Genomic DNA, 25,061 nt, shown 5'->3' on the forward strand with positions numbered 1-25,061 from the left:
ATGGAGCTAAACTGTGAAAGGATGTAACTGCCAGTATAGAGTTGCACAAATGTACCTGCTGCCACTGAACTGTACGGTTAAATATGGTTAAAATAATATGCTTTATAGTATGTGACTTTTACCACAATAACAAAACACCTAAAAAAAAGCCAAAACGGGCAAAATATTTGAATAGACGTTTCACAAAGGGGATGTATGGATGGTAAGCAAGACAATAAAAATGCTTAATATCTTTAGCCATGAGGGAAATACAAATTAAAGCTATGGTGAGATACCACCATATATATATATAGAAGATGAAAATAAAAAATACTGATGACACTCGTGCTGGAAAGGATAGGGAACTACTGAATCTCCCAGACATTGCTAGTGATAATGTAAAATATTACTGTCATTCTCATAAACAGTTGACAATTGTATATAAAACTACACATTTACTTACCATATGACCTAGTAATCACTACTGGGCATTTTGTTCTGGAAATAGAACAAAAGAAATAGAAACTTTTGTTACCACAAAATTCTGAACACAAATGGTCATACCAGCTTATTTACAGCCGCTGAAAACTGAGAACAACCTAAATGCCCTTCACCTGTGGTACCTCTATATGATATAATGCTACTCAACAATAAAAGAAACATCTATTGACACACACACACACAAAAGTTTAGGTTGGGTCCCATAATGAAGTAGGGAATAACGCTTGGTTCTTGACTAAATTCTGGTAAACACTATATGTTCTGTGCAGATTTCTGGCTCAGCTTAATAAACGGCAAATTTCCTTTTTTTCCCCGGGGACCCCGGAGTTCTTTCTTCTCTCCCTTTAGAAGCTTCTGCATAATAAGTAGGTCAATCGTCCAACTTTTCATTCTTTTCTCCTCACCAGAACAACAACCCCAAGCTCACAATTTTGTTGCCTTCTCTGAATCCTTACTGAGTATAATAGATGGAGCCTGAACCAAAGGACCATGGCCATAGCAACATGGATGGACAGATTTCAGACAAAACACCATCTATCAGTCATGAATGGAAAACATAAACGTATATTTGGAAAAATGAGAAACTATTTCAAGAGTTAAGCCAATAAATAAGGCTTTCAAGGATTTGACATGAGGAAGGGATGCAGTGAAGGAAACAGAGCCATTATCTACTTTTATAGAGCTCAGAAATGGGAGAGGTAACTGGGAAAGGGGATACGTAGCTTAAAAGTGAGGCTGGAAAAAGCAGCTTGAAACGCACAAGGGATGAGGTAGCTAGAGATGAGAAAACATACATGAGGTTTGGCCCTTTCATATCAAATAATTTTGGCGTGGTATTTTAGAAATAGGTAAGAAGTAGAAAAGGTGATAACCAGTAACTAGGCATTCATGCAAGCTCTGGTACTGAGAGCCAGCAACCAGATGAACATTTTAAAACTGTAGGTTATTCTTTCCTCCACCCAGAGCAACTCTTCTTAGAGCATTGAAGGCAGTTAACCTAAATTTATGCCAAAGATAAATGCAAAATTAGTACCAAAAAGAAATTGTGGGTGGAAATTAGGGGTCTGGAGTTGATTGATTATATCAAGTAATAATTAGTTGCTCTAACTTTGTGCTCTATCTAAATAGTTTAATACTAGGCCAAATTTACCACCAACCTCCATTCCTGTTTTTAGTTACAGTAGCAGTGCATTTCCTACAAAGAAGAAATCTGAACATGATGAGAGGAAAGGGGATTTGTCTGGAAATTACAGGAGAGATTGACGTGATGGCTTAGAGAAAGCATGCCAATAGCATCATTTTTGGAGAATGTACTTTCCTTCTCTTTATCACCTTCCTGCTCTGTGTGGAAAATGCCTTTGTCCTTGCTAGTTTCCTTTTCTTCACTGCTTTCTTTCACCTTTCCTTCACCTTTCCAGTCTGGGAACTAGTGACTATATCTTCCACGTTCCATTTTCCAGATAAAAATACTGATCATTGAAAGTGTAGGTGATGATACTATCATTTAGGCGGTTGTTACAGATCCTGGTGCAGAACCTTGTGCTCGTCGATGGATCCTGTCCAGTGCTCCTTCTAACCTACAGCAAGATTAGGGTCTGCTTTCCCCATCTCTTCTCTCCTGTTCCCATGTGGGCCTATGTGCACATGTTTGTGTACAGCGTGTGTGTGTGTGTGGTGTGGGAGAAGAGACCAAAGGCTCTGGATAGGAGGTGTTATTATATGGGCATTTCATAAAACACTGAATTCATATTAATTTGTAAATTCTCAGTCTTGGTCAGGAACCGGTATAATCATGTTTGCTTCCTTGAATTCACCTTTACTCAAAAAAAAAAGAAAAGAAAAGAAAAGAAATTCAATAAACCTCATGTTTCTCATCTTTAAGCTTGATTATTATAGTGAATATAAAGTCAAGATTAAGTTTATCTTGTATCTTATAGCTGTCAGCTTGTAAACTATAATAACCTTTGCTTGTACTTTGTTAAACCTTCCTGCCTGGAGCAGGTGGCGAGATTCTGGGAATGAAAGGCAGGTGGAGTTGTGAGGAGGGGCTATAAATCAAGGTTCAATTGCCGTGTTCTGTTTGGGGTAATTGGTGTTTGGTTTATGGTAATTGGGACTGAATTCGGAGGCCAGGTCTGCAGCTCTGGCTGTCCTAAGTGTGCTGCCAAAGTACCCAACCTATTGCTTTCAAGGCAAAGATAATTAGGTGTTCTTGAGGAGTCCTACTATTTTTTAGATTGAATAAATCTCAAACAGGTGCAGCCTTAATCCCGGGCCTTGGGAGGAGCCTTTGGGGAGCCCGCTGTGGGGGTTGAAGTGCTCCAAGAGAGCAGCGAGCAAGCAGAATGCTGTAAGGGGGAGCAAAAGCCAAGAGCCCAAAGCGCAGAGTTTTAGAACCCCAAACATTGCTGGCCTGGGAACCGTGAAACTCCTGCCACCCTGCTGTGAAATGGGGTGGTACTGGAAAGCCAAGCCCAGAAAATGAGATCTAGAGGGTTTCTGGATCATCCAGGGATGACACAACATAAAAGCAGGAGACTCGATGTTTCCAAAGGATTTATCTTTGTTTTAAATTTCCCTTCTTTTCTTATAAAATAATCCAAACCCAGATAACAGGGCAAATGACTGGGTCACATCCCCTTGTCATGGCAGGCTTGCGAAAATACGTCGGGGTAAGAGAGGGTAACGTGCACCCAGGAGCCCCACCTGCTTCCCTACGTTTCCACTTGTACCCCAGAGATGAGTTTGAAAACTGCATCTCAGCAAGTTAAGGAAAAAGAAAAGAGTGAAGGGAAGAGAAGTAGAAGAAAAGAGAAGGGGAGAGGGAGTAAGAGGAGGAAGAGCAAGGGGGAAAAACTAGGAGAAAATAAAAGAGGAAAGTCAGGTGGGGATATGCAGACTTGGACTCTGACTCTCAAAGTCGTTTTGGTCAACCGGCTTGAGCACAGATGGACTTGGTGGCTGAGAGCTGAAACAGATAGGTGGGTGGGGCTGAACCACCCCGGAGGGTGTGTGTGGGGTTGGGGGAGTGGGAGAGGGCCAGGGAGGATGGGGAGTTTTTGATGCATGGTGTCCAGACAGGGTTGACTCCGGGGCTGACCCTTCAGTGAATGAGAGCTAGACACACAGGCATTTTTAAACATAAAAAGAAAACTGAGGAGAGAGTGAATTATTGTCTGAGCTAAGCTCTACTGCTCCCAAAATAGACAAAGTAGCCGAGTGGTGAAAGGTTAATTTTGGGGCCTCAAGCAAAGCTTCTGAGGGGGCTTCTTGGTCTTTGTTAGTCATTAAATGAATAGCCTGTAGTCACTGCTTCCCAGGTCCCAGAAACCAAAGCCCTGTTCATTGATCAGTAGTGAACAAAACTTAGCATTTGAGATAGTCTCTATATATTCTTTGGTTGGGGGGCATGGAAGTCTGAGTATTTTCAGTAGGACTAGGATTTATTTTATAGCTGGTAACTAATGTTTGACTTACTAACAATCTATGTTCCCTTTTCTAGAGTCTAGACCCTCTCTTTAAATAGCTAATGCTTCAAGGTATCAGCTACTGATGTGTGGAAGTCAAGTACAAATGTGTTTATCTGGGGAGGAAGATCAGTGAATGTGCACCTAAATTGCCTGGACTTCCAGCTGCAACAAAACATGTCTTGGCTACACTGTCTGGGGAAATGATGTATGTGACAGGGGTCACCATTATTTAACTCTAGTGAGAGGCTGAACGTGCAGAAAGAAATAAGGAGGAAAAAAATGGGGAAGGAAGAAGAATGGGCAGAAAGAAAAGAGGTGTGACAGCAAGGAAAGGTGAAGTGACACCAGTCATTGCCTGGTGTGCCATTTAGGGAGGTGACCTCCTCAGAGTGTAAACTGGGGAGCAGGGTGTGGCCTCCGGAGCAGTAATTGCAAAGTGGCACCTCTACAAGGGCTGGTTCTGAACAGAGGAAAAGCCTTCCCCTTGGAAGGATCAGCCCTGTTCAGGCTGGAGAGTGAGAACCAGCCAAGATGCCCATCCCCATGGCAGGAATAGAGGAGAGAGGGATCGTATTTTAAAGCCCCATTAACAAAGAACTTTACTCAAGGAGGAGCTGTTAATAAGTAATGAAACAAAGTGCCTGTTCTGGAGATTAAATGCCCTTGTGTCTAGGTACAAAGTTCAGGCTGCAAAGTGCAGCTGTCACCCCGTCTCTAACCCCACTGCAGCCTTAGAACCCCAGGTTCAAAGTGTGTCTTGCTGCCTTCCTGTTACTAGGCTGCCCGGCGCAAGGTCCGGCCAGGGTGCAGAGTTCAGCGTCTGAGGCTCTGCTGACTGCCTTCTTTGTTTAGCTGCGGCCAGCTTTAGATAAGCCTCGAACTGCTTATTTAAGACGATTGTTACATACAACTGACAGATTATTTTCCCAGATTCTTACACTTATGCTTTACATGCAAGCTTAAACGGTACCAAGTTAATTTCTCGAGGATTTGTATGTGTCCAACAGCAACTGATATGAGGACATGTGAAAGACTAGGTCAAAAATCTATTATCTAAGGAATAACTGTGGTCCAAGCAGACACATCAAACTAAGACCCTTTGAAGTAAGTACTTGTGAGGACAATTTTAAGACAGGTCAAATAATTCTCTCTCTAATGATCAAAGATCAAATAAATACTAGATTTACCCTTGAGAATTGAGTAAATCCTTTCTTCATATGACAGTAGCCAGTGTTATTCAATTCTGTGTGGAGAATCCCTCTTTAGTTGTTCTTTTTTTATTTATCTACGAAGGACTCAGAGGGAAACTCACTTTTTCAAGTGGTTCCCATTATTTGACCTGATCTAGCAAGAGTCTTGGGAAGGTCAAAAAATGTTAATTAGTATCCCCATTTTACAGATGAGGAAACTGCGACTCAGAGATGTTAGCAGCTTGGCCTAGGGCACAGAGTTAATATATTGCAGAAACAAGACCACAGTTCATCTCTTTGTCTTTCCTCTCAGCACTTTTTCTTCTAGTCCAGGGCTACCTCTTGTGTCCTGACCCCAATTTTCTGTACATGGACATTGTTCTTATTCATTCTTTGCTTTATGGAAATGAATGAAATGAAACCCAGGAGGACAGGCAGTTTGGGAGATGTAATTTGAAAGAGTGCTTCAGGTAAGAGTTTAGAGACACAGGGTTTGAGTCCATGCTGGCCTGGCGCCAGGCACCTGTGATTTACATCTCTGTTCCCTCCTGGCCCCAAGTGCCAAGGTGGCAGGATTTTAGACTAGTTACCCAGTGGGTCGGTTAGGGTGCTGCTGCTTCCTGTGATAGCATGGATTAATATTTTACCTCAGGAAGGAGCACCGCTCATGGTGATACACTAGCGCCCCAAAGGCTTAGAATTTAGGAGACTACTTGCCTGGAATTCATAAAATCAGGCTAAGATTTTCTTTTCCCATATTTTCTTTATATTAGAATAGAGCTGAAAAGATCATCAGCAGGTTTCACTCCTTTTAGCAGATATCTGTCAAAGCTCACAACATTCCAGATATTTATTGAGAGGTTTATTTGCAGATGTTTACATGTGTACATACTTCCACAGCTATTTACTGTGCCCCACTGCATGTGAAGAAAGGGACATAAATATAAATTCACATACATTCCATTCCTAGTCCTCAAAGAACTTGTAGCAAGAAAACAGTAAGAATGTACCTGACCACTGAAGCAAAACGCTACAAACAAAACACTGAGGGATCAGAAAAAAGCAGTAAGAGTTAGGATTGAGTTTTTATTTACTGAGTGCCTGCTCGGGACCAGGCATAAGAAGGGTGTGTGACTGATGTGAAAGCTTTTAATCCAAACAACCACACCAGGTGGTAGATATTATCTCCATTTTACAGATAACTGTACTGAAGCTCAGTGAGGTGAAGATACTTGTCCAAAGCCACACAGCCGGTAAAGAACAAGACATGGGTTTGAACCCACTTCTCCACCCACAGTCCATGTGAAGGTTGGAAAAAAAGTAAAACCAGCTAAGGAGAGAAAATAAATGGATCAGAATGGGAGGAAGGGAACAAGGTCTTTGTTGTATTCTGCATGGCAATATGAAAGGGAATCTCTGGGTGACAGTAAGTGTTTAAAGACACAGAAGCATGGATATCAGAAACCAAAAAGTGAGGTAGTAGGTGGCTGATGGAGTAAAGGAAACAAATGTGAAAGCTCCACGTGTGAACTCCTAATGCCTTTTTAAATTTATTTTTAAATAATTAACCAATTTTTAAAATTTAATTTACTTGTAATAATATATTTATTTTGGCCTCGCCACGCTGCTTGTGGGATCTTAGTTCCCTGACCAGGGATGGAACCTGTGTCCCCTGCAGTGAAAGTGCAGAGTCCTAATCACTGCATCGCCTGGGAATTCTCGCTCTTAATGCCTTTAGCACATGAAAATGGAAAGAGCTGAACAAGATGCATTTTTAATATCATCTTTTACTGGCTCGTTTTCTCTGTACCCACCTGAAAGAAAGATTATGTACTTTTCCCATTGCTTTAGATGTGTTCTTATACCCTACTGTGATTGCAGCTATCATCTGTACTTTGAAGACATACCCTAACCTAGATCTCTAGCCCAGATCTGTTCAGATACTGATTTGTATTTCCAGCTGCTCATTCAATGTGTCCAACCGGACAACTTAGAGACACCTCCATCCACTCCTGCAAACCTGCTTCTTACATTCCTTGCCTTGGACTACAACATTTTTTGTCTCCCATTCATCTGTTGACAGATACTTAGGTTGTTTCCATATCTTGGCTGTTGTGAATAAATGTAGCAATAAACATGGGAGTGCATATATGTCTCCGATATCTTATTTTCGTTTCCTTTGGATATATATCCAAGAGGGGAATGGATGGATCAATGGTAGTTCAATATTTAATTTTTTGAGGAATCTCCATACCATTTTCCGAAATGGTTGAACTGATTTACATTCTCTTCAACAGGGTTCTCTTTTCTCCATATCCTTGCCAACACTTATTACCTCTTGTCTTCTTGATGATAGCCAATCTAACAGGTGAGTGATGATATGTCATTGTGCTTCTTTAAAAATTTTATTTGTTATTCTTTTGGCTGTGTTGGATCTTCATTGCTGCTTGCAGGCTTTCTCTAGCTGCGGAGAGTGGGGTCTACTCTTCGTTGCAGTGCACAGGCTTCTCATTGCTATGGCTTCTCATTGCTATGGCTTCTCTTGTTGTGGGTATGGGCTCTAGGCATGTGGGCTTCAGTAGTAGAGGCACACGGGCTCAGTAGTTGTGGCCCACAGGCTTTAGTCACTCTGTGGCATGTGGGATCTTCCCAGACCAGGGATGGAATCTGTGTCCCATGCTTTGGCAGGCAGATTCTTAACCACTGCGCCACCAGTGAAGTCCCTGTCCTTGTGGTTTTGATATGCATTTCCTTGATGATTAGTAATGTTGAGCACCTTTCCAGGTACCTGTTGGCCATTCATATGTCCTCTTTGGAAAACTGTGTGTTTGGTCCTCTGCCCATTTTTTTAATCTGATGGTTTGATTTTTGCTATTAAGTTCTATGAGATGTTTGTATATTTTGGATGTTAAACTCTTATCAGATATATGATTTGCAAATATTTTCTCTCATTCCATAGTTTGCCTTTTCATTTTGTTGTTGTATTCCTTTGCTGTGCAGAAATTTTTAGTTTGATGTAGTCTCATTTGCTTATTTTTTGCTTTTGTTGCCTTTGCTTTAGATGTCAAATCTAAAAAATCATTCCCAAGACTGATGTCAAGCAGCTTACCCCTTATGTTTTCTTCTAGGAGATTTATGGCTTCAGGTCTTACTTCATCTTTATTCCATTTTGAATTGATTTTATTGCATGTTGTAAGATAGGGGCCCAGTTTCTTTCTTTTGCACATGGCTGTCCAATTTTCCCAATACTATTTGTTGAAGAGCCCATCCTTTCCTCACTGTATACTCTTTCCTCCTTTGTAATAGATTAGTGGATCCTATAGGTTTGGGTTTATTTCTGGGCTCTATATTCTGTTCCAGTGATCTATGTGTCTGTTTTTACGCCAATATAATACAGTTTTCATTACTATAGCTTTGTAATATAGTTTAAAGCCAGGAAGCGTGATGCTTCCAGCTTTGTTCTTTCTCAACATTGCTTTTGCTATTCAGGGCATTTGTGGTGCCTTACAAATTTTAAGGTGGTTTATTTCTATTTCTGTGAGAAATGCCATTGGAATTTTGATACAGATTGCATCTATAGATGCAATCTATAGATAGTTTTGGGTAGTATGGACATTTTCTCAATATTAATTATTTCAACCCATAAGCACAGAATATCTTTCTATTTATTTGTGTCTTCAATTTATTTCATCAGTGGCTTATAGCTTTCAGTGTACAGATCTTTCACCTCCTTGGTTAAATTTATTCCTAGGTACTTTATTCTTTTTGATTCAGTTGTAAGTGAAATCCTTTCTTAATTCCTCTTTCTAATAATTTGTTTTCAGTACACAGAATTCCAACAGATTTTTGTATATTGATTTTATATCCTGCAGCTTTACCAAATTACTTTATTAGTCCAAACAGTTTTTTGGTGGAGTCTTTGGAGTTTTCTATGTACAATATGTCATCTGCAAATAGAGACAATTTTACTTCTTCCTTTCTGATTGGATATATTTTACTTCTTTTTCTTGCCTGATTTCTCTGGATAGGACTTCTAGTACTATATTATGTAAAAGTGTTGAGAGTGGGTATCCTTATTTTGTCCCTGATCTTAGAGGAAAAGCCTTTAGTGTTTCACCATTATGATGTTGGCCATAGGCTTAGTTAATAATAATGTATCATTATTTGTTTATTAATTGTAAAAAATGTACTATACTAAAGTAAAATATTAGGAGGGACTGAGAATGCTGGAATTGTAGTATCTTCACAGTTTTTCTGAAATCTGAATCTAATCTAAATTAAAACATATTTTTTAAAAAAGAGTGAATACATGGCAAAACTATAATGTAGGCAAGCTGTTTATTGACCTCTCTTCTGCTTTTTAATTCCTCAACTTCTGTAGCCTTGCTGTGTATTAGTGACTCAACAGTAATGCATAAAATGTTATCTTCCTAATACATGTGTGTATATGTACTTATACACACGTAAGAAAGGTAATAGATATGTGAAAGGATGTGTATGTGTTTGTCCATATATATGAGAAATAATATTTCCTGTATTATCATTGAGTTTGGGAATTATTAAAGAAATGAAAGGCTTTGAGACCTAAAGGAAAGAATTTCTACTGGTGAGGATTTAAGTCATTGTCTTATCTAAATCAGGAAGATACCTTGTGGCAGAAGTAGAAATTTCTCCAGCATACTCCAATCATAAAATCAGTTCTGACTATAATTAAGACATAAATTGAAGGACAAAGCGGAAACAAAATCACAAAAAACATACACTTTTGTACATGGTGCTAATATTACTTTCTGTGTGGCCATTATTGACACAAAGCATTGAAGAAGAAGCAAACTCAACAAATTCAAAGATTTCTCCCACCCCACCTATAGAAGTGGTCAGGTTCCAAAATAAGACATATTTCAATTAATCTGCAAGGAAGGAAACATATTCCTGTGATCCTCAGAAATGCTGATTTGTACATCACTTTCACTTTATTAACTTCACTTTATTAATTGTTCCCTGTGGTCACCTCAAGGGGTACATTTTTTCAAGGTGAAGAAATTTTGGCTGAAAGATCCTCTCTGACCTTCCAGAGATTATCTAGGGATTCAGTAACAGAATAAAAATTAGGCTCCGAATAATATCACTAAGCCATTGTTATCTTCTGCATCTTCCTGTTTCCCTCAATCCAAAGAGGCTCTAAATAGGGAGATAACATAATTAAATAACTTTAGGGGAAATGCAAATGAATAAAATCTAGGGAAAGATGAAGATAAATTAATCAGACAAAGTGAGATAGCTAAGGAATGCCTGATGTTCAGAAGACAGCAAATTAGATTGGCCATTTGTAAGTAATAAGATAGGACAAGAGAAAAGCCGGGGATATTCTGGTCTGTACTCAGAGAGGGATAGGATAACCCAATGAGAAAGGGAAGGTGCTGACAGCATGACGTGCTGAGATCATGCTTATTCTGGGGCACTCATTTTGGGATCTAGGAGCACCAAACCTGCACACTTTTTGGAAGAACTCCAAGGAACAACATATGCAGATAATATGATAAAACACTCAGATTGCTCCTCTCACTATCCGCTGCCTTTTAAAGGCAAAATTAAGCCAGATGGAACTGACTTAGCAAGCTGAATAACTTAGTCTGAGACCTGCCTTGACTTGATTTATTCAATTTTTGTTGCCTTTCATTTTTGATATAGTAATCTCTATTTGGATGGGGACTACCCTACCTGTGGGTGAAATAAGTGCCTTATTATGTAGACAGAGTAGCCTGTGAGATTCTACTGGCCTGCTTGTCCCAAAATCTCTCTTCCACAACTCTATCATGATGCCACATTTTTCCTTCTGTGGCCTGATATTCTCAGAGGAGAGAAGGAAAACCGTGGAAATGGAGAAATTCACTACAGAAGGTGTGATTCCCCCAAGGATACAGGTTTGAGTATTATTGGAAAGACAAAGGTCCTCTAGCTCTCATCTTTAGAGCATCACAGGTTAGTTTGCAAACTGACGTCTCTGGCATCATGGAATTTGCTGATGAGTGCTTGCTCTAAGAGGGTAGCATTCACATTATGCCTGGTGATCAAAGACTGGTCCTTTCCAATCAATATTTTTTCCAGCTGATAAATGGGGTAATATCTACCCACCTCTTAAGGCAGGTCAGAGCTGAGTAAGGTAAGCAGGAAGAACAAATCATGACCTTTTGGTGGTAGGTGGAAGAAATCTCACTGGACCCCTATAATACCCAGTAAAGTGAATGTTAAAGACTGAATGTGTCCCCCAGATTTCATAAGTTGAAATCTTATCCTCATATGATGGTATTAGGAGGTGCGGATTTGGGGTGATGATTAGGTCATGAGGGCAGAACCCTCATGAATAACATTAGTGACCATATAAAAGAGACCCCAGAGAATCCCCTGCTCCTTCTGCCAATGTGAGGATGCCGTGAGAAAATGACTATTCATGAACGAGGAAGCAGGATTTCTAGTGGGAACTAGGATTTCTCACCAGACACCAAATCTGTTGGCACCTTAATCTTAGATTTTCAGCCTCCAGGATGGTAGAAGTAAATTTCTGTTCTCTGTACGCCACCCACTCTATGGTATTCTGTTCCAGTGGCCCAAATTGACTGAGAGAGTGAGTCAATTCTACATATGTAGACAATGGCTGCTAAGCAGAGGAAAGGGAAATTTCTATTGGGTAAGAAAGGAGAATTTAGAAGGAAAGTAACTTTACCTACTTCACTTTGCCTTAACCCTGATGACCAAGGTAGAGGACAGCCACCTTTTGACCCCTCTAGCTTCTTACCTCTTGCCTTTCACTATCAACATGACTCCCCTAGAGGCCAACATCCACTGAGAAGAATGACTCAGTGCCTGACGTAACAACATGAAGAATTTGTCCACAGAATTAATATTTTAAATGGGTGGGTCTGTGTTTTCTTCTGCCCATAGCACTGTTGGAATAATATTTACTATCTGGAAAAATAATTTGAGCAGGCAAAGGAATGGTTTCAAAAAACAGCTACAGAAATTGCCATGAGTTGATCTCATTCCAGTCTGACCAGAAAAGAGTCAAGAACACAGTTGAAAAGGTTCGAGGGGGAATGAAATGCTGAAGGCTTGGCAAGTATGTTTTGATCCCAGAAAGGATATGGGGAAAAGAGGTCTGAAAGAAAACTTGGAAGTTAGAGAGTCAGCAAGCTTCTGAGATGAAGAAGGGGATGAAGAGTTAAAGCAGAAGGTTAGGTAGCTGAGCTGCTTTGGAAAGGGAGAGGAAACCATCTACTTCTTTCTTTATTCTTCACAATGCAGATTAACTAACAGCCAGAGAGGCAGGGAGGGCTCCTCTCTCATTGGTGCTAGGTTTTCCACAGGTAACTCCCATCAATACTAAAGCAAACCATGTGAGCTAATCCTTCAGCACAGCATAGAGCCTCGATTGAGTAACTTAGAACCCACACAGAATGAAGTGACCTGCTGAGTATACTCAGAACTCAGAATTTAGATGCAGTCAGAATAAGACCAGATAAATTATTTAAACAGGTTGTAATCCATTTTCAATAGCTATCAAGAGCTTTATACAGCCAATTTATATGGTTCATTCATTAACTAGCAGCAAAAATATTGCAGAAGTGCCCTAGTGGATATGTTTCCAAAATAAATTTGGGAGCATTAACTGTGTTTTGTTTATTGAAAGAATTTACTGAGCTATAAGCGTTCAAGGGAAGATGACATTGTGAAAAGGTGAATAAACCTTTAAAGAGGAAGGAGAGTATCTAGAACTAGATTCTCCAATACAGTAGCACAAGCCACATGTAGCCATGTGAATTTAAATTAATTAAATGACATTTCAAATTCAGCTCCTCCATCACACTAGTACATTTCAAGTGCTCATTAGCCAGATGTGACTAATAGCCACTGTACTGGAGAACACAGATAGAGAACATGCCCACCAACAAAGAAAGTTCCATTGCACCATACGGATCAAGCCCTTCCAACCTCTGTCACCACCCCAACTGACAGCATGTGTAATTTTCATAGTCTGGCTAGTATGATTTCAAGATTCAGAATGGCTTCAGAAGAAACCAGAAAAAAACATCTAGGACAAAGTTGTTGTCACCATAACTGTCAGAGCAGCTAATAAATTAATGACCGTGAGGATGGGCACAACTTTGGGGCTCAGATTTCTGTGCCTGAGAAACTCTGAATTAACCCCACAGCTATCCAGCCAAAGTCATCTTTTTCCTCCCGGTTGTGGTCACGTGTTCATGTGGTCTATGTTTGGCATTAGCTACTGGCTGCTTCTCTAGCTATGTAGCCAGTGAGTACAGTGAGATGAAGGTGTAGGAGAAACAGTCCTTTGTGGTTCCAGCCCATACATTGGCCAAGTCCGTACCATCCCTGTGGTCCCTCATTTGTGTGAACTTGATAGTTCAAAGTCAGGATTCAGTCTAGAGGCAGACCAAGAGGTATAATAAAAGATCTTAGAATTACTGAGACAGTAATGAGTGAGTATATACAAATGATATTACATGTTTAGCAGAGATATAGGAGAAGTCATCTCATGAAATAAGCTTAGTTTAGGCCAAAATCTTTTTTTTTGCAATCGTTTGCATGGGATTTTTCAGATCGTCTTTATGGGAGTATAGATAAAGTAAGAAAAGAAAGAAAAATAAACAGTCCAACACTTCCTGTCTTGAACTCCCCCTCCTATAACTGATCCAGCCTTTGATAGAGAACTTGAGCCAGTGCCACAGAAGGGGGCTGCATCTTCTGTTTACAAAAACATCTGTAAAGAAGAGTGGGCAAAGTGTGGTTATTTCTCTGTAACTAAAACCAGTTATTTCTAAAAAGAAAATTAATTTTGAAATAATCACACTGATGCTGCTGCTGCTGCTCCTGCTGCTGATGATGGTGATGATGATGATGGTGATGATGGTGATGATGATGGTGGTGATGATGATGGTGATGATGGTGGTGATGATGATGATGATGGTGATGATGATGATGGTGATGGTGATGATGGTGATGATGGTGATGATGATGGTGGTGATGATGATGGTGATGATGGTGGTGATGATTATGATGATGGTGATGGTGATGATGGTGATGGTGATGATGGTGGTGATGATGGTGATGATGATGGTGATGATGGTGACGGTGATGATGGTGATGTTGATGGTGATGATGGTGATGAGGATGGTGAGGATGGTGATGATGATGGTGAGTTGCTTATTCCTCAGTTGTGAGCACTCAATAAATGTGTGTAGCTGATAACCCAGAGAAATCAGAGGCACTTTACTGAGTGTGATGGGCCCACTGTTTCAGGAATAATTATTTTCAGGTTGCTCCTGAAAAGGTTAATGAAGTTAGGTGCTGTATTTCATCTTAACTTCTGTTTCTGAGGACCAGACAAAAATGGCATAATAAGAAACCTCAGCAGTACATTGACAATACTGCGTGAAGAAAATTCTTATACTCTGGTCTCATTCACATTTTTGCAATAAAAACAAACAAACACACTGAATGTTTGTGATATGTACCTTTTGAATAGGTGGAGAAAAGCAGTGACTCTCTTCAGACAGGGGTGCCGCATTCGAGGTAATCCTAAAGTTCCCTGTGATTTGGCAAGGGAAGTTTTGAGCTCCAATTCAGTGACTGCTGTTTAAACTGCAGGCTGATGCACAGATGATCCATAACCCACTTTGGCATATTAAATCATCTTCACAGTTCTAATATGCCATGAAACCCAATTTACATATAACGGAGGCACCAAAGATGAAAAGCTGAGAACAGACTCCTGTCTCAAGAGGCATCAGGCACACGACTTTATTTTCTTGAAGCACCACTAACTTCTATAAATCCGTTGCTGGAAAAGGTTATTAAGCTGCCAGGCCCTTCTTCTTTCTTCTCAATCCTTAATTCCCCTCCTCTTCTCACACACTATATGGAAACTCTTCTCTCTCCCCTCCCATTCTTTTTTTTCTTTTTGTTTCCATAGCTCTTTTCCCTTGAACTCAGAATCTTTGGACAACAACAAATAATTCTTTCTGTTTAGGCTTGTAAGGCATTTGGAGTTGTTTTTATTTTTTTTCCTCTTTCTTTTTTCTATTTTGGCCTATAGCATACATGACATAGTAATAAAACATAGTAATAAAATACACAATAGACAAGGAAATAGCTTCATCCAACTCTAGATCTGACCTCTTAAAGGTAGCACCTGGTTAATAAGACAAGGCCAGGATGTAACCAGTGGGCATGATGTGCCACTCTATCATGATCCAGTGTCTACTGTCAATACAGACAAGAGACGCCCAAACCACAGAATTCCAACCTACTATCCAATTATTTGCAGTGTGGTGTACAGCTAAAAACATCACAGTAAGGACAGAGTGAAAAAGTTGGTTTTCACCCTACCTCAAAGTAGATTATTTCTTTGAATTAGGTCAGTAAATACTAAAATGTTACTTAACCATGTCTCTTGGAAAAATAATGAGAATGTTTTATATTATAATTAAAACCAGTGCCCTCAATCATCATTGTCAATTGCTCAGCATTAGATAAAAAAGGCTGTCTGCCGAAGTTTTGCTTTCCTCCAGGGTCCTTAAACTGGAGTTTCTCAACCTTGGAACCATTCATATTTTGGGCCAGACAATTCTCTGCTGTGGAGGGTCATCTTGTGGATTGCAGGGTGTTTAACAGCATCCCTGTCCTCTACCCACTAGATGCCAGTAGCATCCCCCTAGTTGCGACCACCACTGCCAAATATCTCCTGAGGGGCAAAATTGCTCCCCCTTGACCACAGCCCTAGACTCACAAGTTATGGATCTTCCATCTCATATTTCCTTTTCCTCCTATTCTTTCATGCTCAATCCTGTCTCTAGCCCTAGCAATGTACACCCACTCCTACCCAACCACAGACCCTCTCCACGCCTTCTTTCAACTCTGATTCTTTCTGAGTTATGTGAAACTATCTTGACCATGTCTGTGCAAACCATGACGGATTCCCTTGAACCTCAAAAATTACATACAGTGATTCAATAGGAAAACATGAAGCGTAGAAAAATAAAGTAGGTAGAAAGTGTAAGGAATTTAAACCTAGCTTTTCTGGTCTCTCTACTGGGGAATCAAGTCTACATTGGCTGCTTAGGCTCTGAGTTGACATCTGGAACAATTTGAAAGTGATATTACGGAGTTAGCTTGAAACATCCTTGAAGAATAAAGGACTGGAGTTTATATCGCACAAAACTTTTCTTCTTGTGGAAATTTAAACCTCTTATTGATTTCCCATGAAAAATTACATGCCATGATTTTCCATAACTTTATAAATTTCTCTAAACCCTCTAAGTCTCACCCTCCTTGGCCTCCTTATTTTCAGCAGGTAACCACATCTCTGAATTTAAACAGTGAAAATTGACAACATCCAAGACATCTGATGTGAGATTTCTCTTTTAATCTTTCTTCTTTCTTCATTAAAACATCTCTTCTCCCAACACCCTAGCTACACTGAATTATGTCTCAATATATTCCCTCAGTTTCTTTTTATTATCACCTTGATTTCAGTGGATGAGATAGTCTTCCTTTTCCAAACTAACCTTTTGATCTGTGTCTATGACCGTAAGCTTCTGACTATCTACTTTCTTTGCATCTTTAGTATCTTACTATCTATAGCACCTTCTGCTCTGTCTGTGAATATCACTGCCCACGCCGCCCTTTGCCCTGCCATTATCTCAAGCTTTTCTCTCAAAATCTCTGTCTCTCTCCTGTCTTTCCCTCTCTCTCCCTTTCTCCCAACAGACTTCTCCATAGAATAACTTATACCCTTTATTTTAACTCTACAGCTTCCACTCCTTGCAGGCTTGTTTCTATCTTCACAAATCTGTTGAAATCACATTTGCTATCTAACAGTGATGATGCAATCATTAAATCACTGGATTTTTGGATCTTGACCTTTACAAATTTGACACTATGATTACTCCCTAGGTTTTCAAGCTCACTTAGCGCCCATACTACTTCAGTTTCCTCATTCTCTGTTACTTTTGGTACTTCTTTTCCTAGCTGTTCACCTCCCAATACTTTAGGAAAATGAACTCAAGGCTTCAGGTGTCTTTCCGTCTAATGTACCCAGTCCTCAATAGCATTTCCGCTCAGAGACTCCAAGCCAGATGTAAAAACAGACTCAGTGACTCCCTTTGAAGTTGGAGGTGGCATCCATTCTCCTCTGGGGAAAGCCTCTTTCTGTGACTCTCTTTTCATTGTAGGACAACATTTTCAATCACTTTGAGTGGTATCTTTGGAACTTGGAGACCTGCTTGGCTCAGGCAACAGGGCTGTTGTTTTGTGATTCTACCAGGCGTTTTATTAAAAACACTGATGCCAGTTTTGAAGGAAGCAGAAGATTGGGGGGGGGGGCATAATAGTAGGAAATTTTGCCGGCAAGAGTCTATTATATAGACATAAATATGCTTTTGGGGAGGGTGGGAGATGGGAGAGAAATTGGTAAATCATTAATGTCTGAAACTGAAAAAGTAAAAAAAATAATATATGCTATTTAGAATTTTATAGACAAATACAGGAAGAATAAGCTAAAAGATTGAAATTAGCTCTGGGGAAAGGAAAATGGAAGGCTCTTACGAAGCTGTGCTTAATAGTTATGTGTTTATACTTGAATAACCCTTTAAACTATGCACATGGAAATAAAACCCAAACACATACATAAAAACACTATCATCAACATAAATAGTTAACCATGAAGAATAGAGAAGGATGCAGGATATAACCTAACAAAGGGTAGCTGCCTGCTGTGTGGAAGGCAATGACACCATTTCTGGGTTGGATGGAGTAGTCTGTAAAGTGAGGGAAGAAAGAAGAAATGAGTTAAGATGTCATTCTGGTGCCGATTCTCTGGCTCATGCTGGAGGTTTGGAACACATGGGAGCCGGTAAAGGCCATTAGACAGCTTGGGAATCTCAGTACTAAAGGAGCATAGGTTCATTTTCCACTGATGACTTTGAGTGCCTCTCATCAACCCCAGCACCCCCAGCAGAGTAGAAATGGTGTGTGAGGCAGACAGCAGAGCCTTGAAATAGTCTCCACCCCCTCAGGTGTCATAGTCTCTTGAAGGATGGAGACAGTATTGCCCTTAGACCCCTGTTCTGGGCCTCACGCTTTCAACGGGTACACGTTGGCCTTTCTCTGACCGGGTGCTGCCCTCTAAGACTAGACATCCTAGGGACCAAAGAAACTTGCCCATCCAGAGCTCACTCCACTCCTACCAGTTTAGGCCATGCTCTGAACCCTTGGGATCCTGGAAATTCTGCTGTCCTCAGCCTTCAGCCAGGCTTTGTGAGACTCTTCCTGGGTCTAGTCTCTGGAGAGTACCACCAGTGTGTGCACCTGTAGGGCCGAGTGGAGGCCAAAAAGTGACTATTTGTATCTGTGTGTGGGGGTGGGGGTGGGGTTGGTATAGTGTATAGATGGCATCTCAAGTATGTGGGCTGGGATGTCCACACAGGTGTGTTAAAGGCCGTGGAGAAAGGAGCCAGCAGTGGGAGGAGAATGGAAAGTGGGCTGGAAAGTGGGGCTCGCTTTCCTCATGTCAATACATTTCAGCCTGGAACTACAAGTAGTCTAATGTTTTTAAATTCAAACAACCTAAGTCATTATAAAAGTATATTTGTCAAGAAAAAAGTATAGAATATATTTTATTTAACAATGTGTTTGTTCAATAATATTTAGAATCATGGTGTGTGAGCCTCCATTAACGTTCTTGCCCTGAGCCCAGTTGCTCCAGAAGTTAGTGGGGGTGTTAAAATTCTAAAGAGCCAGTGGACTGCAAGCTGTGGTGATCAAGATGAGGACTTGGTCCTTGTGCCTTGTGACTGGAGGCCAAGGCAGAGACCAGTTTGCAGGGGAGGTCAAGAAGGAATAGTTATAGCAGCAGCAGCAAATGTAACAAAGATAGAGGCCAACAACCAACCACCATAGCCAAGTGGCAGGAGGCATTTCAGCCATTTAATAAGAATCTGGAAGAAGAAATGGAGATCAGACCCCTCCCTATACCCCTCTCCCATCCCAAGATGACATTATGATGTTAGATGAGTCCCTCTGGTACCCTGTAGGCTGAAGAAAGGACAAAGAAATCTTTTGAGAGGTTAGAACAGCCATCCTAAGGAAGAGAGACCACAAACCCAAGGTGACACATTTCATGTGGTGCTGTGCTGTTCTCTGGCAGTTCTTAGCAGTCTGGTTCTTAGGACATTGGAGATGGATTGTTGACTTGAGCTAGGGTAGGGGTTTCACTGGAGAGATGCGCTGCTTCAGAAGTTCTAGGGAGTAACAGGTCTGCCTTGACAGGAAGATGCTGACTGATTGGCATAAAATGGAATGGTCAAGGTGGTATAAGCCTGTATCAAGTCAAAACTGACACAGTGGGAGTAAGGGTTGGAGGGAGCTGGAAGGGTAAGAAGTTTTGGTCCATGAATAGGAGGTCAGCACTTAAGATTTCAGAAATGGAGTGTTTCAGGATGATTTCAAGGACTACAAATTGGCCATATGTGAGAGGTAGTTCCAGCAGAGTGAAAATGGAAGATTGGGAATTAAAAGTGAAGGAAAATGTGAGGAAAATATATTGGAAAGATCACCTAAATGGCTATTTAACTTAGGGTAATAGCAGAAGTTAAGCTGACAATTTAAAAGGAAATATGTGGTCCAGGTGCCCAAACTGGAGGTGAGTAAAAGGCACTAACGGGGTGAATAACTAGTGTATATCAGCCCCAAAGGGCAGCTTTTGACATGTAGAGGAATAGTAGTTTAGTGTAAAAGCTTCAATGAAGGGAGAAGGAAACACCAGCAGCCTTCTATTCACTGAAAAAGTCTTCATGGGAAATGCTGGCTTAGGGGACTGTTAGATTTCAGGTAAAGCAAGAAGAGGGCAGGAGCCTTTTGTGAAAAGGCTTACAATGGAGGGGTTTTGTATCATAGAATGGGGAATGCAGAAGCCACAACCAAAAAAGGCAGGAAGAAATGGACAGTCAGGAGTCAAGTTTGGGACTGAGAGTAGGGGAGAGGGGAGATGGTCAAAGGGACTTGAAAATCAGGCAGGGACTGAAAATAAACAAGAGTGTGAGGTTTGGGAGGGTTAGCTGCCCTCCAGGCTCCAAGTGGAGCAGAGGGACCAAGTGGCTTCCTACCAGTGTTGGCTCAGGCCCTGGGGGGTGTTGCCAGAGGCTTCAGGATATTAGCAAATTGTGATCTTTTTCAGCTCTCCAAACAAAATCTTGGTGGGAAGCTCTTGTGTGCCTCTGAAGGGATCCTAGTTTGGGCATATGCAGATAAGAAAGAGGGCGCGTCTCTGGGGGATGGGATGGTTCTGGACCCTCTCAAAAGCCAGCTGTGGCCTGACTCAGTAGCCCTTTTGAAGAAATCTTAGCCAGGGATGAAGGGATACATCTTGTTTCCCAGCCCATCTTTTTAAACTAGCATCATGACTGCTCAAGTTTGTGACCAAGGCCCTTCCAAGGAGCTCCTGAACCACATTGGTTGGCTCTTCTTATTTTTAAAGTCTGAAATAGAATGTGGCCTCTTTCATTGAACTACGTATGGACTGAGTTGCTTTAACTAAATTCAAATGATCCGGTCACAGAAAAATAATAACAGACAAGATTGTAAGTAATACTAACCCAGACAACCTGGGCTTCAGCAAACTTGGAACTTTAGGATGCAGGATTTTGGTTGGCAGGTGAGAGAGAAAATGAGAGAAAGAGATGGAGGGAAGAGGGAGAAGGGAGATGGAGAGGGAAAGGGAGAGAGAGCTAATACCTGAAGAGGGTTTTTTTCAATCCTATGACCACCCAGGAAGCCGGGTATGGTTGAAAAAAACAACTCCTTTGTTCCACAGGATAACTCAATTTGAAATAAATATACATGGATTTAAAGTAATACATTAATTTAAATTCTCTAGGTGGAGCCACACTGATGGAAATTTCCCTAAAAAAGTAACAAATGATTTGCCTCTGCATCTAATCAACCAATCAGACACCCCCATGCTGATTACTTAATGAACTGGAATTTTAATGCAAAAGTTTATGATTATCAACAATTCTTCTGACTCCTCTCTCCCTCCAAAAAAACCCAAACACATTGTGCTTATAATTCTTACCAAATTAGTTACTCTTTTCTTCAACCATAGAACAGAATTCGTTAATCAAAACGGAATTCCTGGTCAAATATCTCAGAGCAGCTAGCAAGGCATGCAGTCAAGCAGATAAGAGCAAGTTGATGACTAACCAGATGGTTCTCTTTTCACTATCAAGAAGAAAATAATGCAGCCAGCTGTATGAAAAGAAAAGAAAAGGCCAGGGCCTGTTGCACAAGTCTCATGGCAAAGACTAAGAAAAGAAAGGAAGAAATCCCTTGGAATGGGCTTATACTATCTTCATATGCTATTTTACCAAGATTCCAAGGGAGAATCTTCACAGCAGAAACACTGGTCTAATTTTGGATGGGAAAGTGAGACAAGATGGGTGGTTCTGGGTCAGATTTAGTGAGTTGTTGTTTTGCTTTTTTCAAAATAAATAAGAGTTCAGTTGTATTCTCGGCTACTCTCAGAGCTCTTTGTTTATTATTTATTTATTTCATTTATTTTTGAGCCCTTTCTTCTTGATGTCCATCTCCTGAATGGAATTCAAGTGTGGAGTAGAAGTGAGAAGTGTGGATCTGAGTGGAAGTCAAAATAATCTGTGGGCCCTGAATCGTACATGCAGGAGATTATTCATGGAACGGGCCTGCTTGCTAAACAGAAATAATTTTTTTTCTAGTGAAAGAATGTCTTACCTATATAACAGATGATTTACAAAATCACATAGAAAGTTTCATAAAGTGAATGAATCCTATCTATGCCTCATTTTAAAACTAATAAGCATGATTCTCTTATAATCCAACTGTATTATTTAGAATGATTTTACCCTGCAATAATAGCAACTACTTCATGAATTTGGCTTGAAGAGTCATTGAGCTGATAGATACAAAGGATGTGAAATTCTGCCTACTTCCCAGAAGCACACGATAAACATTAGCTACTATTGTTATCACTCTAGATGGTAAATAATCCCCTTCTTACAAAAGGGGAGCTTGAATTTCACAGCATTTTACTGACTTGCACAAGATACAAATTAAATCATCGAATTGAGAGTGCTGTCAGGTCCTACTGAAATTACCTGAACTATTGGCCTACTCCTAAATCTATTTCCAAAATCATAAATACAAAGCCATAATTGAAATAGACTCACATGTGGGTGGTGAGAAGAGACACTGAGCAAAATGTTGTCAAATCGCATTTTACAGTAAATGCTGCTGCAGCAGGAACAAAGTTTGAGACTTAAGCTGTTCATCCTCATCATTCAGACCTTTTGCTGATATCTGGAGACTCTGCTAGAAGGATCCCTCCAGGGTCTGTTTGAATGAGCAACTAAAGACCAGCAAGTGGAGGAATTCATTGTGAGAAGACAGAGATTCAAGATGCACAAAGCTGGTTCCAGAATTGGTTGTCCTCAAAGGAGAAAGAAAACTTTTGAGCAGCCTGGTGAATGGTGATCAGGTTGCCCTACAAATTGGAACTTCCTGATCCAGCAATCCTGTGTTCAAGGGAAAAGAAGAAAACAGCAATAAAATCCCACAACCAGAAACATCTCTATGAGCTATGGAGAATAAAGGTTGGCCACAGATACTCAGTAATAGAATATGGTGTTTATAGTGTGTAACCTAAGTGGAATAGAGGATGTTTTTCATGCTAGAAGAGGTAGTTCAGACCAAGTTGGCATTCAGAAGAAAAGGAGTAAGGGAAGAGTGAACACATCAGAGGGGAATCAAGAGAGATTCTCAGAGCCCTGAGCAGGAAGCCACAACTATTTTCACCATCAGGATAGCAATGTGAGAGCCTGGCTCCCATCAAGTCCGCATTCCAAGATGGAGGGCAGAAGAGTAGCTGCCTCGTGGCGGGCAGGAGAGCTGCATTTAAGAGCACTTATAAAATGAGAGCTTCCTTAACAGATTAGAGGCATTTGAAAGGGATTGGAGTTTCTGCAATTCAGTAGGTGAGAGATGAACCAAGTTCTATTTTAACATTATTGTTTTAAGTTTTTTCCCATAAGTTGTGGATACATAAATTAATTTTTATATTAACTTACTGTGTAGAATTGTGCTAGGCACTGTAGATTGGAAAGGGAATAAAATAATTACAGGTCTTGTTCTCAAGGGTTTAAAGCTTTGTGGAGAAATGTAAATTCCATGAGGACAGGTACTTTATTTTATTCATTTTTGTGCTCTAGGACTGAAAAGGAATACCTGGGATGGAAGTGGCAATTATCAAATACTCACTGAAATAATTTTTACGTGACCTTAGTTTGTTTAATATGAATTTTAAAGAATGATATCTATTGTATTCCTATCTATGTACCAAAGAGAATTGAAAACATACGTCCACACAAAAACTTGTGTACAAATGTTCATTGCAGCATCATTTATTCATAACAGTTAAAAAGTAGAAACAACTCAAATGTCCATCAACTGAATGGATACATATCATGTAGTATATTTATACAATGGAATATTATTGTCACAAAAGATTCATATTACAACATGGATGAAATGAAAGCATTACACTAAATGAAAGAAGCTAGACCAAAAAGATCACTTATTGTGTGATTCAATCTATACAAATTGTCCAGAATATGCAAATCCATAGAAACACAGTGTAGATTAGTGATTGCCAGAGTCTGGGGGGAAGGGGTTGGGAGCGGGGAATGACTGCTAATGGATATGGGGTATCTTTTTAGGATGATGGATATATTCTGGAATTTATTGTGGTAGTGGCTGCACAACTCTGTGAAGATACTGAAAATCACTGAATTGTAGAATTTGAATGAATGAATAGGATGGTATGTAAATTATGAATTATATATAAATAAAGTGAAAGAGGGAGAGGGTAAAGGAAAGGAAGCACACAGAGAGAGAAACACCTGCAAGTTACTGTGGGAATGCGTGGAATGGACCCCCACCAACCAATACAAAAGTAAATTATTCTAACTCTTACCTTCATGCATTCTCCCACAGAGAGAATGTTTGAAATGATGTTCTTATAGAGATTTGCTGCAGATACAAAAGTGAAAGAAAAATCTTATTCAAAAACACAGTGTTTTCTCAAATCTCCCTTCCTCATATCTGAGGTCGCGTGGCTCTCTTGGCAGACTCAGTTCTACCCCAGGATCTAAAATCAATCTTGATTTTCATCAGGGACATTTATCCATCTCCGATTCAATATTCCGAGGACTTAGCACTTCTACCTTCCTGCTAGTCAGGTTCTGATCTAGCATTTACCTGTAAGCCTTATTCTTCAGTCGAAATCCCAAACTGCCCTTGCAATTCTGGGCCTAGGCCTTTTACTCTTATGCCTAAGCACTTAGCCTAAGACAGAGTCTGTTTGAACTGAGGCCTTGCCTGGCTTTTCAGGGATTTTCCAGAATCTGGTCCTTGATTGTGATTGGGTCCTGGACAGACTTCCCAGATGCCCACTCCTATTTGGTACCTCTTCTTGCTGTGCCCTGTAGTATTATTGAACTTTGGTGACGCTGTAAGATTGGCCAGATGCTCTCCACCCATATGTGGATATCAAGACACAGCACTCCAGTAGTCTGGCTGGACTTCCTTCCAACACTGTTGAATTTACCTTCTTCCTTTCAACTTCCTCAGTCCCATAGCACACATTCCAGGTCACCTCAATGACACCAATCTTGGGGGGAATAACTTTTTTTACACCTAGATGTGTGATCAGCTTAATTTTGGTTTTGCAGAAGTTTATGGTTTTTTTATTCAATTTATCCTTTGTGGAGATTCAACAGATATACGTTTATTAATTCAACGTTGAGGGCTTACT

Source organism: Hippopotamus amphibius, chromosome 10 (genome assembly GCF_030028045.1).
Source record: "Hippopotamus amphibius kiboko isolate mHipAmp2 chromosome 10, mHipAmp2.hap2, whole genome shotgun sequence".
Lineage (NCBI taxonomy): Eukaryota > Metazoa > Chordata > Mammalia > Artiodactyla > Hippopotamidae > Hippopotamus > Hippopotamus amphibius.